The following is a 15,824-nucleotide window of genomic DNA, read 5'->3' as shown; positions in this document are numbered from 1 at the left end:
TCTTTTTTTTATTAATTATAAAAATCCGAAAGCAATGAAACATTATTAGATAGTAATTACGAGTAAATTTCTCACGAGTTTAAAGCAGTAAAGAAAGAAAGAAATATGCAGTGCATATTTTTTTGGGTACATTGCCTTAACTTTTAAAACTGAAAAAAATAATTTGTTGCACATTTGCTGTTATAAAATACTTTTAAATTTGACGCAAGTTATCAATAAAACTTTACTTCGATTAAATTGGAAAAAAATTGTTTTTATCATACATATTGTTGAAAATTTCTACAAATTTATTTAAATTTATGTGTGTATTTTCACATATTTTTTAAATTTAATACGAATAATTCAATATCTCTCATAAAATTTTTTATAAAACGCCGTTTTAAACGAAACAATTTTTCACAATAATGGTTGAAAAATTTGATATGCGTAAAATGACGATCAAAACGCGCAAGTTATGTTTCGTGTGGTTCTTGCAATAGTTCGTTTTCCCGCCCAAAGGACACTTTGCTACGATAAAATGAAAATTTACAGGGAAAACTTTTAAAGGGTCTTTCAAAGCTTTTGTTCCAAGTTTAAATTGAAACGAAATCATTGGATGGCGTTTATTTCGAGAGAGTATTACAAAAAAATAGCAGCGAGCGAATTAACGGAAATTTATTTGCCGAACTCGGAACATTCCCCGCGAACAATTCGGTGATTCTCTTTCACACATATGGAATTTCAAGTATTGCGGATAGATTGTCAAAGCCATCTGCTTTAATTGCCAATTATATGAGATGCTTTCACAAGGTGTCAAACAGTGGCTTGAATTTTTTTTCACGAGATCCATCCATTTGAGGCACATTGTACGGATACTATCGGCTAATGGAAATACATCATACCAAAAAAATCGTTTTATTTGAAACAGTTTGTTTGAAAATTACGTATTGATTTCAAAATATCCATTATTTTTTTCATCAAACACATTGCTATTGCGAATTGAAATACCGCGTTCATTATTTCTATATTTTCACCGTTTATGTATATTTTTCTAAATTATATTATATACATTTATTATGTGTGTGTCATTTTTTTATTAATTACGCTCTTATTTTCTAATAATATAAGAGCGTTAAAAGAATCACGGCGCTCTTTTAAAATTCAAAATCAAGTCGATAAACCATCGTGGGGAATGTAATTTAATCGGGAAAAATCCAATAAACGCATTCTACAGCGGCATGATGTATTGGCATACCTTGGGTTTCTTTTTCTCAGGTTTCTGTGTCTTACTAAGTTATTAAAGCTATGACAAAGGCAGTCGTGTCAAAGAAATACGATCTTGAAGTAGGTATCCGAGGGTGCATGACAGCGAACAATCGGAAGTCGTTTTGACAAAACTCAATAATAATTTACGAATATGATTTACTGAAATTTATATAAATTAATTTTTGTATTTTTTGAGGATTCGAATATTGCGCGGATGATTGTATAATTAATTATAACGATTTCGATATTAAATATTAATATATATATCAATCACTACAATTAAATATATTTCCCGACAATTTATTGACGCCGACAAATTTTTGTGATAATAGGTTTTAATTGTTCGAGGAAGAATCTCGTTGCACATACATAATATTGTCATCGTATACATTAATGAAGTGAGGATAAATAATGAGTATACATGTAAGTATAAATTTGTCACGACCAATGACGTAGAAAGTAGCGAATTCTTTTGCGTGGATTACAACGAATGGAGCAGTTTGTCACGGAAAAGGGCATCTTTCCACCCTTGACACGTTGACCATCCTATAGACATGTCGAAAGGTCCCGAAACGCACAAGCACGTGCGGGATATATCGTAGACGTGTAGGTATCCATATTGATTTCGGAGACGCGTAGCCGCCGACCTTTTTCACTGGCTCTCTCTCTCTCTCTCTCTGTCTTTCTCTCTGGTATTTTGTGGTTCGCTCTTTTATCACGAAGGTTCAAATAAAGAAAGATGACGGAAGCTTAATCTTTCTTCCTGCTGCATACCGATCACGAGGGATCTCTTAACGTCGTTGTTCGCGATTACCACGATTGGCATTGATTTGTGAAAGCGTCGTCACGAAAACGAGGGGAAGGACAAAATGCAAATGCGCGCGTTTAACTCCTTCGAGTTCGAAACTTCCGCGATGAAATTGGCTCGTTCCGCCGAGAACAAAGAACGAAAATCACGTTTAACCGGTTCATCTTCGAATTACGATTCACCGCGAAATCCTCGGACAATTGTGCAAAATCGATCTCTATTCGCGCACGTTTCGTTTTCCCATTCATGATAGCGCTGCGACTTCGACGTTATATTATCAGACAATCGCCCAAGACGACGATCGGAACGGCGCCGTGCTACATGTAGGTCAAGTATAATTTGCAGCGAACTGGTTAACCGTTCTGGTTATAAATACCTGCTGGTAGCGCGCAATGAGCGAAACCGGTATAACTTGGACAGATTCTAATTTCAATGCTACAGACACGCGAATAAGCAAGATTTTTTTATATTTATTCGTAGCAGCTGGAAAGTGCGATAATGAGTATAAAGTATTTTTCTTGTAGCATCCAGGATCGAGGTCATCGAAAATATATCGGTTTAGTACATCAGTTTTGTACACATGTCATCTCTTTATCCCGTTGCAGTTTACCACGATCTTATAAGTCCTTGTCGTAGTTGCCGTTATCAAAGGTACGCTTCTACGCACGGCAGCGGCCAAGAGTCTTACGAGATTGCCGAACACGGTTTAAAACGATAGCCTTTGCCGGTGTACCGGCATTCCCGCAGGTCGTTGAACCTCTTCGTGGTCGTGTGTGCGAACCGCCCTTCTCCCCCTCTTTTTCGTTTCTTGAACCGAGACGTGAATGCGTGAGCGTGAGCGCGGGCGTAAGCGTGTTGATGACGTAGATGTAAATGCGACGAGAGTGGCTTTTGGCGCAAGGAGTTTAGCAACGTGTTGACTCTGTTGACCAAAGAATGCTTCGGGAAATGGACGGTGTTGTAAATGCAAAATTTTATCGACCGACCGAAAGGTTTTTAGGTAAATTCAGTTTAAAATACAGAATCTCGCGTCGAAGCGTTGTCAAGTTAACTCGATCTATCTTATCGCAAGGAAATATATCTTACGGATATTCTCGTCGCAGATTACGGAGATATATTGGCGATGAATTCGAGCATTATCACCGAAAAGTGTTCGGCGCGAATTCGCTTGGCACATACATATATACGTCAATGCAACATGCCATCGATCGAAAGGCAATACGAAGCGGCTTATCTGTCGTTCCTTTTATTACTCTCCCGGGCTCACTTTTACGAGAGAATCCACCAGCCAGACTACCGATGGAGTCTCCGCATCGCGTTTACGGTTTTTTTCTCTCGTCCTCGCCTACGGTCTTTTCATATCCCTCGTATTCGTCCTATCTTTTTTTTCCTTCGCAGCAAACTAGGTTTCCTCAGATGCAGAAAATCGCGCGTCGAGAGATGTTCGATCCGGGTCAAAGTCAAAGAGCTTGTGACGGTTCCAAATATTTTCATACTCGATGTACTTTTAGCTATTCCTGACAAACGTCGGTTACGCGTCTTTTGCTCGATGATGTAGAACCGTCTTTCTCGATGGCCATTACTATTAAATAGAACATTTAGGGACGGATTTCTCGCAAACACTACAGGCACGTATCTAACTTGTGAATTTTTTAATACTAGAAAAGAAGGAAAAGCTCAAAATTCGGAAAACAAAATTTTTTTAAAAATATTAATAAAAAAATAAAAAAATATCAGAGAGAATTTTATTTTTATTTATTTATTGTTGTTTTTTTTATTTTACTTTTGGAACATTTTAAGGTAAAAATTAACTCGTTCATAGATACGTAGATTTTATTTAATTGTCCATTCTCTTTTTACCATAATATTACAATAGAAAAGTCTAAAATGAACGCTCTAGTTAGTTCTAGTTAAGCAATTTTTTTAGCCATTCACTCTTTCAGAAATTGTGCAAAAAGATTCAAGTATATTCCACTATTAAATCTCAACAATTAAAATGCTCCAAGAGGAAGAAAAGTGATTTAATCGCGAGTAAGAAAAAAGTGACTTCCGTCCTATAAACGTTGGCCTAAAGTCTTCTTTATTAGCTACAATAAAGAATAGCTGCGTGATATTGCCTTTGGTCATTGAAATTCATAAATTCTCCGGTAGTCCCTCTATATTAGAACCCTAAATTCTCAAGAAGTTACTTCAATAACAGTTTTCGCAGCTATTCTGGCAAGGAATATAAAATTTTTGTAAAACTTTTGATTAGCATAACACCTAAGAAGATATGCAATTTTCGAGATGTTTTTCATCTTGTGCGCATATTTTGTTCTCTCTCAAAAAGACATATACATACCTATTAGTACACATATATATTGTTTGTCTGTATATTTTATATTTGCAAAAATATTCCAATCCATTTCTCATTGTCATTCATTTGCATTTGCGGGCGTTAAGATGTTATATAAATTAACGTCACAAAAATAGGGACGAAAAGAATTATAAAAATAGTCATTACATCGGTTATTGCAATAATATAGTTTTACCATAAAAACGTGTATTCGATCAATCAAGCGATCGTCCAAATAATTCGCGCAATATATATATTTACACACCAGTTCAAAAGAAGGAAAACAGCAGCTTGCTGCCTTTGTCACTTATTCGCAGCACCAAGTAATTTATATCTTCCTCATCAACGCTATTATCTCGACCGGCACTTCATAGCGGACATGCAATAAATTTTGCGGTGCATTTTCATACAGACAGTTGAGATTCTCAGCCGTTCATGTCCGGCTCGGGAATCCTTTTGGCTGTGCGGAGCTTAGCCGTCTGTTCATTGTGAACGTCAGGCAAGCCGAGCACCACCGGATATTTACAGTCTGCAGTCTACGCGTTATTCCTACTTTAATATCCTGTCATTGCCCTTGACAAACGCGAAAAGAGAAACGATAGGCCGGGCAAAGAGACGAGCATGGTCTGGTTTAGAAGAGCAAAATTTAAAGCTTTTAAAATGAAACTAAACGGAATATTGTGCAAAATGTACAATTTTTAAGTTGTTCTTTTTTAATTTTAAAATATTGATTATATAATTTCTTATTATAGTTGAGTTTTTAATAATGTGAATAATTTTATTATTTCTCAAATGCTTTATTACTTTTGTAAAAATAAAATTCTCGAAAAAATTGGAGAAGAAAAAAAATATACGGTATTGTAAGAATCCAAAGATATACATAAAATTGGGAAAATTTAAAATTATAATTTATATATAATAATTTAATGAAAAAAGAACTATTAGGAAATTATAATTAAATCAATTCGCTGAGAATCCGATAACGAATATACCGAAATATACGTGAAGGAAATAGATATCTATTTCAAAAGCATCAATAATTTGTGTTATTATTATTTTATCGAACAAAACAATAATAGCACCGCGTCATAAAAGATATCTAACGGATATTTTTCGAACAAGGCTATCAAACTATCAATTTACAGATTTGTGAACATACTGTACTCGTAGAGGAGAGATAGATATGTAGACATAGAGGTGAAAGCACGTGGATCTATCGCGCAAGGTCTTCCTTCGGAATGGAGATCGGGACGCGATGTCTGCAGTCTCTTTTCTTTCTTCTTTTCTCTCTCGCTCTCGTCTTCTCTTTTTCGTCTGCTGGACACAAGCCCACTCTTTGAAAGTATTTCAAATGATCTCAAATATTACGGTAAAACTCTCCCGCCGTTGGAGCAGTTCCATTCGTGTTCGTTCTGCCGCACACTTTTCTTCTTGTTTCTCATATTGAGTAGTCTGTCGAAGAGGAGAAAACTTCTCACACGGTGTAGGCAGCTTTAAGGAAAATGGGGAAACGACGGATGCTATTCCAATATCGAAAGCGAATCACGTATATGTATGCAATGATACAGATACCTTTTTCAGACTATGATTTGATTTTACATTGGCGATAATCAATTTCCGATTTTTCAAAAATGGATGATTTATCACTGATTGAATTTCAAATAAATAATGGATTAGTAAAATTGGATTGCAGCTGATATTCACAATCGTGTATTACATTAATCCGTCCTATGAAGATATATACATTTGATTACAGATTTTTATACTTTTTTATGTGACTTTAATCAAACATATTCGCAGTTTTTTGTATTTTATAAATATATATGAAGAAAATGAAGAAATGAAGAAAAGTTTGAAAGAAAGAGAAAAAATTAAAAATTATGAAATTTAAAACTATTAGAAAATCAATAGAGAGATTTTACAGTTTCCGTATTTTGAAAATAAATGTTACCATTGTTTTTCCTTGAAATATTGTGGAAAATATTATATCATAATTATTCTCTTCTTTTATTTCTTTTATATATTGTAGAAATAAAAAAAGAGCAAAAGAGAGCAGTAAAATATTGCATAAATATTTCCAAGAAAAAAATAATCCTGTAACTCTTAGTTATAAGCTTGCATTGTATTTTCGATTTAACTGTTTGATAAATATCATAGTATAATTATTATTTAGTAGTTCAACCGTGTGACTACGATGTTGATTAATCCCAATAGCAGTTTAATTAACATTATGATAATTTTCAGATAATTAAAGTGGTATCATTAAACCGATAAAATGTGTATTGTATCTGCGGTTGTTTTTCTATTTTTTTTTTATCTTACATAAGCTTTAAGCAATTATTGCAAATTCATCTCACTGTAGGTCAGATCAATCATCGCTAATAATCATTTCATTTGCAACGTTATAATTAAACCAGTTCTTATCGATTGATTATGAGTACGTACCATATTATTAAATATTTATTAGCAAATAGCTATCTCTTATCCGCTGTAATAACATATGACATCGTGTATCCTTATGACTAATCGTATCATTTTTCACAAATAAAATATAATTTAGAATCATCTCTTAATTTCACCTTAAAATAATATAATTAAAATTAATACTTTGTAATTATAATGCTGTAGGTTGTACCAATAATATTGAATAAAAATCATTTTTCATAAATTTTTCAAATATCGTGGAATATGAATATTAAAACAAGGAAATTGTGAAAAGACTTGCTGAAATCCGCACTACGTTATAGATCCTACGCTATAGAGAAATGTTAAAATTTAAAATTACATTTTTTAAAACGCGAAGACAGACTCATCGAAGGGCGTATCTCGCTTCCCGCTGTGCGGAAAGGGATGATGTACATATGCAAGGGGGTTGATATAGCGGCAGGTCGGTGTCGGGCGATACTTTTTGGAGAAAGACGAACGGGGTGGTAAAAGGGAAGGGGATATTTCTGGAGGAAAGCCGGAAGCTAGACCCGTCACGGATTTTCTTTATGGCGAGCTATGGGGTTTCTGCGCATAGCGCGTCGCGGATAGAACTCCTTGTATGCACGCGAGGGGTCCAACGTGACGGTTCGCGTTCGAGCAAAGGGATTGTAATATTTAGAGCGCCGACTTTTTCGTGAATTTCTTTCGACTAGACGCGATTCGCTTTTGAACCTTTCCCGGAATGTTTCCGGCTTTTAAGCTGGCACGCATTCAAGAAGTGAATATATGCTTAACTTTTATGCATGCGTTATAAGCTGAATGACATGTGATAAGACTTTTAAAAACGCCAAATTTCCTCTCTTTGTTTCTCATTCTTATTTAAATAGACTGAGAATGTGCGGTATCAAATATATACTTGAATGTTGGAGGTGAACGGCAATTATTATCAGTTTGTAAAACATTCTGAAACTTCATTATTTTTTACATGTAAAGATCTAAAAAGGGAGTTTTGTTCCTCGGGTGGCCGATGCAATGAAAGAAAAGAAAGATGGAAATAAAAAGAGAGGGAAAAGGGTCGACGGGGCCGTAGTTGTGCTTTCTACTGCGTTTCCGCGGTTAAAAGGTACTATATCGCGGTTGAACACGCCCACCTAAAGCACCTGCTAAGAGCCTTTCCATTCCAGTTGGCGGTACGACAGCATGTTGCTGACTTAAAAGGTTTAAAGAGCGCTGGTGTGCAATATATATCGCACGATGAATGGTGATAACAGAGCAGTCCATTGTCCTTGAAACACAAAACGAAAGGTATTTCACGATGAGCAAAATCTTTCATAGTTATCAGCATAATTGCAAAACAAATTTTTGGAAAATTAAACTTTCTCTCTTTTCTGTCTTTTATTAGATATATGTTTATAAATTACACAAAAAAATTGTTAAATTATATAACATATTGAAAAACTTAATTTTACGTAAAACGTAATATTTTTATTATTTGTTTCTCTCTGCTAGTAATTATAGAAAAAAAGTGTAGTTACTATTTATATGACTACTTTAATAAAATTTTAATTTTAAAAAGCGATATACATAAAATTTTTATTACATACATTAAAATTCTTATTATATATAAACTTAACAATACACATATTAAATTAACATTATTAAATTAACAATATACTTATTTTTTGTTTTTCCTTGTTTCATAAAAAAATATTTTACGAAATTTTGTAAAGAAAAAAATTGGTTTTTAATACAATCTCTTTTGTTGTAATTCTAATTTATATCACCAAGCAGCAGGAAGATTCGTTCTTGTATTGTAGAGAGATAGCATTGGCGAACACGTCCTCTCCATATGTTCCTTTTGGTCCAGACTGCCATCTTATCAGACTCTAGAACCGCGCAAAGTGTAGTTACCCGCAAACCGAATGGCCAGACGATTCGTCTCTTCGATTATCAGATATTCACGAAGTTTGAGTAGAAATGGCTGGTTGCGAAGAAGAAGATACCTAACTATAACCATGGCAGGAAAAGGAAGAATAAGTTTGCGTATACAAATTTTAGAGACATTGGCGGAGATAGCAAAAGAATTTTTCTCTCTTCTTCTCTTTTCACAGTGATACAACAATATAATATCATTTCCAAAATTATCGTGCCACATTTCTACTGAAAATTACAAGATCTACGAATTTTATTATTTAATTTTTTTAATGTAATACATAAAGTATATATTCTCGATTGCTCCTATGAGGAACAATAAAATTATTTTTTTAATTCTAGAAATTCTATTCCATTACATAAATGATCGCTTCTTTTACAGAGATATATACATATTTATTATCATACGCAAAATACGTAAAAACAAAAATATATATATTAAATAAATTGCTAAAGAAATGGTACATTGTAGTATTACATGAAGACAGTTAAATTACTCGACGAAATCGAGAAAGAAAGATGTTATCATAAGAATCATTTAAGCTAAAAAGATTAGAGCAACCGTCGACACACTGGACAAGATTTTATCTCAACAATGGACTAATAGAGACGAGAAATAAAGAACTGGTCAATATCAGTGATCTCGTTGACATCGTCAACGCGATCAAATAAAATTCGTGGATAGGACGGCTAACGATCGTTTTCGAAGATCCTATTTCCGCCGGTAGGACAAGAGGGAACAACGTGTCTTTTATCTCTCCAATATTCCCTAGAGTTTCTCGGACTAGGCAATCTTTCTCTACCATTACAGATTCTTCCGGTCGTTTCATGGACTTAAGTCTTAGTTCCCCAGCGGGATATTGAGCAACCTCGCATTTTACTTCGCATTGTCGCTCCTATTGTAAGCAATTGGCAATCTCGGTTTCATAGAAAATTAGGGGTTTTGATTTCCAAAAAAAGAAAAAAATATTTGTCTATTTCGATCGTTGCAGGAACGTCGAATTAGATACAAATCGAAAAATTGATCGGAAAATTTGATAACGATCTACGATTGCATTTTACTGTTTTACACTCGAGAGCGTATCGATTGCAAATAATTGGTTCAAATTCAGCACAAGCTTCACTTTCACGCCTGAATAATTGTTCGCGTGGGATGGTTGGATAACCAACTGATTCGTATCCTCGACGTGAACTCACGCGCGCGCACAAACCCCTTCTCCTTTTAACAATTCTGAAATCAGACGAAGCAGTCGAGTCGGTGCTGAGGCACGTTCCTTCCTGCGTCTGCTAAATGATGCAAATACTAATAATGGCACAGAGTGAAACGTTGGATAATTGAAATGTAAACATCACGCCGCCATCCACCCCTGCACGGGATGGGAGAAATGCGGGATGAGTTTGCGGGCTCAGCCTGTTACAAATGTCGGGACCAAAAGGCCGAGAAGGAGATAACGGAGAGATTGTCGACCAAGAGACTCGAAGCGAGCACTGATGTAACATGCACGTTTCCGCTTATGAGAGACGTAGTGCGTTTTGACGCGTTGAGACTGACAAGCGGAACGATTAATCTCTGGAATGCGCCGCGTATAGTTGAAACTGCATATTCGTGTGGGTGTGTGTGTGTGTGTACATGTGTGTTATCGTTTCATATTACATAAATTGTAATTGATATTTTAAGTTTTATACATGTACAAAACGTCTTGGAATTGGCGCGACAAGTAATTTCCAAAAGTAAAATCAGATCTTTTTTAATAACAATGTCGAAGAATTTATCGAAACTTTTTAAAGCACAATAATAGAAAATTCAAATTTCGAACAAGGTTAATCAAAACTTTCTGCCTATTCTTGAACGTCTTGTATAATTGCATAAAATGTAAATGTCAAATATATTATAATAATGATAATGGTTTCGAAATATCTGTATTATTTGGCTGCTCGTATATAGAGTAAATGTAATAGGAGCGTAGTTATTGGTTACTAGACAGTTATTGGCCACTTGGGTTTACGAAGTCCTAATTAGGATAATGGCTATGTTTATGTCCTTCCTAACGATCGGACAGGAAGCCGTTACTGGTTGTAGTCTGAGTTACAGCGAAGAGAAATTCAATATAACAGTCCCAGCAGGTCTAGGTAATTAATAATCTTTCATAAAAATTGCATCTGAAATCCCAATCTGCGATACTTTTTTCATTTCGACTACAATCTTTGCGATCTTTCTTTCAATCGCATTTAAAATTTATTTCCTAACGGATCTGTTAAATAGTATTGTATGAGTTGAAAAAAGGATTTCCCATGTCAATGACTGTAGAGCAATGAAATATGTATAATTATTAATTATGCATTTAGCGAGACAAAGCAAACGAAACGAGTAGAAGAAATATAGTAGAAGAGATTGATTCGAAGCAGACGGAGCTAAGCATCGCGCATGATCCTCTTTCCCCCTCTACGCTTGCGAAGCTTTTCACGGGGTGGTTGGGGTCCACGTGGCGCAACACGGTGCTGTCAGTCGCGTCCAACAAGCGAAACGCGTATCATATCGTTCCATAAAAATTTCATTTGACGCGATCGTTTTTTCTCGATAGGACCGAGATTATGTAATCACCCCATAACGGTGTTATTTTTGTCATCCCTTATTCATCAACAGTATTCGCTATCGATTATATGGGAATACTCCAGAAAAGAGGTAAGAGATATTTTTTATTTCGAAATTGTTAGATTATTTCTTGTGTATCACAGTTGCAATAATAGATTTTAATGTTTTAAATCTCTCAGAATTGATTAAATTTAATATCACAGGAGCAATCAAATAATTTAGCCTATCTTGCACTAATTTGCAATATTAATTATATAATTTCATTTTGTAAGTTCATTTTGTATTTTATTTTTTTCAATTGAAATGCATACTTGCTGAAATTATTTTATATATATTTCTTATAAATTTGTGTCCCATTTTTAATTTATTACGTTATGATTGTTTTTCGTACTGCAAATTTGATCAATAAACCCAAAGTAAATAAAATGAATTAAAACAATTATTTCGTAACACTGAATTCATTCTCTGTGTCGTCATCTACGCGCGCGATGTCTTTAATTAAGTCTCCTTTTATTATATATTTTCTCATAAATCTCCTTTTATCATACATTTTCTCTCATAATAATGTTTTTATAATATTCTCTTTATGATGTTTTCCTTTATATTAAATTTGTTTAAATTTGCACACATTAAAATGAAATTTTTACTTGCTTATTATTTTGCATAAACACTGTCTACGATATACATAATATTTTACCATAAGGACATTAATCAAACAATAATTACCAAATTAGCGCAACATGCAAAATATGGAAGCATGATAATAATTGTTTTTTCTAGAAATATGTATTAATACTTTTCATCCATTTTTCGTTGAAAAAAGAGATTTATCAAAAAGGTATGATAAACGATTTTGATGTAGAAAGAATATTGCTATAACTTGCAATAGGAAAGGTGATTGCTATTGTTATCGCTGCGGATTGAGAATTATATTATTGCGTTATTAAAAAGTCTGATAATTTGTAAAATGTTCACAAATAACGATGCTTCTATTATTAGAACGCCATGCATTTGAAAGAGACGAATACGTCGCGCGTGAGAACTGACAATGAAACTAATCAATCGATATCTACAAGTGGAGCTCAAAAATAAAAAAAAGCATTATAGTAAAAGCGAGAAAGAAAGAAAGAAAGAGAGAGAAAGTATTTCACGCACGTCATGCATTTACACGGACTATAAATTACTGACATGTTCCTGTCTGTCAATAAATTTTTTCACCGTTAATTCCTCTGTGTCGCGTTAATGAGAGCCACTCTGTTCGTTCCTCTGTGTATGTGTTCGAGAATTAATTAGTTTAAGTAATCCAATTAAAAATGGAAGATTCGCACGCTCGTCGAACACTCGACCGCGCAAACGTTTAACGATTCGTTAGTATGACTGTTGTCCGCTCTCTCGAAAAGCGAGCATGCAATGTAATATCCGGTGAAAATTAATTTATCTTTTGCTAATATTTCATTAAAATAAGTGATTCGATCACAATCATTACATGCGCATTGACCGAACGTCAAAGTTATCAAACGAGATAAATTAAAATTTTTACATATGTTTTATGCACCAATATCTTTCAACAAGTACGACGTTGCAAAATTATTATGCAAAACTGTAGTTAACCTATTGTACAATAAATAGAATAATAGAGTTCCAAATTTAAAACTTTAAATTAAACTTAAGGTTAATAAACTATCAAAGATTAATTTAAAAATGTTATTTAAATTGCTTTATATCGTCATTGCTTCAATACGTAGCATTGAGTGTAATTAAATGCTTCAAACATTGTGCGTTAACTCATTTCCGATGAAACTGTCTATATAGTGACTCGCATTTATCGTGCATAATAAAGATTAATTATTCGGCTTTCTTTGTGATGATATTATTTCCGTAATTATTTTTGAGCGCAAAAGCAGCGAGATAATTTTAGTTAATGAAATTTACGTGATGTTGGCATTATGCCGTAAAATATTTTATTACTTGAAAAGACTTGAGCGATGTTCAGCCGCAATGCATAAATTTTTTATACTTTTTTCAAGAACTTGAGAAGAGAAAGGAAAGATTATTCTATTATATTTGTATATATAATTATAATAAATATCTATATATTTATGCATGAGGTTTAATGATGCAAAATTTTAATTTTACACTCGTATCATGTAAAGTGATATTCGCAAGTGCATATTTTTAAATATCAAATGTTCGAGTTTTCAAGTATTTAGCAAATATATGCACTATATCATCTAGGAGGATCAATTTTGTAAAGAAGAGATTTATAAGGAAACTTCACTTTTAAAGCTACTTATAATGCTATGGAATATTGTTTGATCGTAAATTTTCCTACGCTCGTTCAATTAATCCGTAAAATCTGTTAAATCCAAGTATTATTAGAAAAAAATTTATATATAACTTAAACGCAACGTAAGAGCTATTAAAAAGAAACTTAGAAACTAAATTTAATATAAAAATTGCATAGATGTTTATAATTAATAAAATAAATATATATACAAATATTAGTGACAATTAAATTAGGATACTATATTACACATAAATATTTCTTATGGTATTGATATAAAGTATAATAGCTCAATTTTATTACTATTAGTATTTCAAATAACTTATACGAATGATTTGTTCATAAACATATAAGCTACAATATAAGAATACATTAGATTTTAGTGATATTGCTGTTGAAAGGTGTTGTAGGTGAAATCATGAGCCAATTTTAACACCGTCTTTTTCGAGAATAGCAAAATTTCCTTTTTCTTTTTTTTACTTTTTGAACATGTGATCCTTTGTGCACTTGCTCTTCCATTTGAACGGATTGCACTGATTGGTTTCGTAACCATCGGCCTGTGAAACAAATATATCGCATCATAGTTAAAAAAAATAAAACTGCTTTGTCGAAACGACAAACGCACTTCAAACTTTCGACAGCGATTGCGTTCAATTTTGCAATCACGCCATATCGCACCCCTGGAGGATTGTCACAACTCAAAAAGCCACAGCTTCTGTAGGGAAGTTTTGAAGATTCAAAACGATGTAGAAAGAATATTATTTACTACAAAATTATAAATACATGTACAATTAACATAACGTTTTAATATTCTGCATTATATTTTATATTTCACATATATAATGTAAATTTTACAAATTTAATTTGCATAAATAAAATAATTACTTTTTGCGGTTTTTTTGCCCAACTGCTAAAAAATATCCCGTATAAATATACCGCGTACATTTAATATATTTCCAAAACGTAAAAAAGCTAAATGAAACAGGAAGAAGAGAGAGGAAACGAGCTTAAGCAACGCGCTTCTGGTTTTGATAGGTCGTCTGTACGTGACGTTTCGATAAACAGTCACAGCTTATATAGGTTCCCTATGTGCGCTGTTCTCCACGCGTGGATCACGAAGCGAAAGCCGTCGGTTCATGTCACGAGTTGAACGTGCTACAGAGCATTTTCATTATGCATCGCTTCAGATTTAGAACAAAAAGATTTTATTAATTCAACAAACCACGCATAAGCTACTAATCACGACTGAAGATACGATATATGTATGATATTCCTCTCTTGGCATAAATCTAACTTTAGTTCCAGTATGCTCAAACTTTCATCTATTACCCGAAAACCTTTAAAATAAGACAGACTGCTGAGGAAAGTTTTTAAAGAATGGCGTAAATTATTCTTTTATTATCTAGTAAACGTGAAATAAAATATTAAATTCCAACAACTGTAAACGCATACGCATATTAATTACTAACTTTTCAATCGACGTTTCTATCCAACGGTACGCCGGTGGCAGTCACTGGGAACGACGCGTTGATGAAAACGGCACGTTGATTGACACAGCGCATTAACGCAAATTAACGGATTACGATGACAATCTGATGGACATTGAAACTGCTTGATATAGAATTGCATTCGTACAAAAGTCATAGAGAAGAGTTTTGAAAATGACAGTGCCATATTGTTGACAATGTCCAATTGTGCTTGGAATTATTGTCCGCCATCGGCTCAAGAGAAGAATAGTTCTCCGAAATCACCTTATTTCAGCTTTCTTTTGACATTTTGTCGAGATTTGAATAAAGATCGCAATGTATATATATTACGAAGATGAATATATAGATTAAAATCGGACCCTTGGAAAGAACCTGTGTTTTCCTCGTCGGTTGATATCTCACATCGTGGTACGAGCCACAGGTGTAATCTTCAAGACGCTTCATTGGCACACACACAACAAGAAAAAAAGGACATATCGCATCTCGGAGAAGGATGCTGGGAACGGAGCCATCTCCGACGACGACCACGACGACCACGATGACGACGACGACAGCGAAGGGTAGGCCAATCTAATCTGGCCACGGGCGACGGAAGAAGATACCGACCACTCTACCCTCTATCCTCTATTCGAGTCGATCACTCACTTGATCATCCCTCTCCGTTTTATTATTCACCATACCACGACACAGTCACTTTACTTTCCACGCATGGA

At 34.0% G+C, this 15,824-nt stretch overlaps 1 protein-coding gene across 6 annotated transcripts in view; it reads left to right on the top strand.

Moving 5' to 3' along the window:
- Nucleotides 1-15,824, top strand: part of LOC145963642 (EGFR adapter protein) — a 70,603-nt gene that overhangs the window by 17,288 nt on the left and 37,491 nt on the right. The window contains exon 1 of one of the 6 annotated variants that reach the window (XM_083085765.1): nt 11,269-11,430. The exons of the other annotated variants lie outside the window; for them this stretch is intronic. The gene's annotated coding sequence lies outside the window, so the exon portion shown is untranslated. Of the gene's footprint in view, nt 1-11,268; nt 11,431-15,824 lie in introns of those variants that run through there. 6 annotated transcript variants of the gene reach the window in all.

The sequence above is a fragment of the Camponotus vicinus genome, unplaced genomic scaffold (genome assembly GCF_025532165.1).
Source record: "Camponotus vicinus isolate PSW18456_S1 unplaced genomic scaffold, iyCamVici1.0 SCAF_13, whole genome shotgun sequence".
NCBI lineage: Eukaryota > Metazoa > Arthropoda > Insecta > Hymenoptera > Formicidae > Camponotus > Camponotus vicinus.
This window is presented reverse-complemented; position numbering and strand designations above follow the sequence as displayed.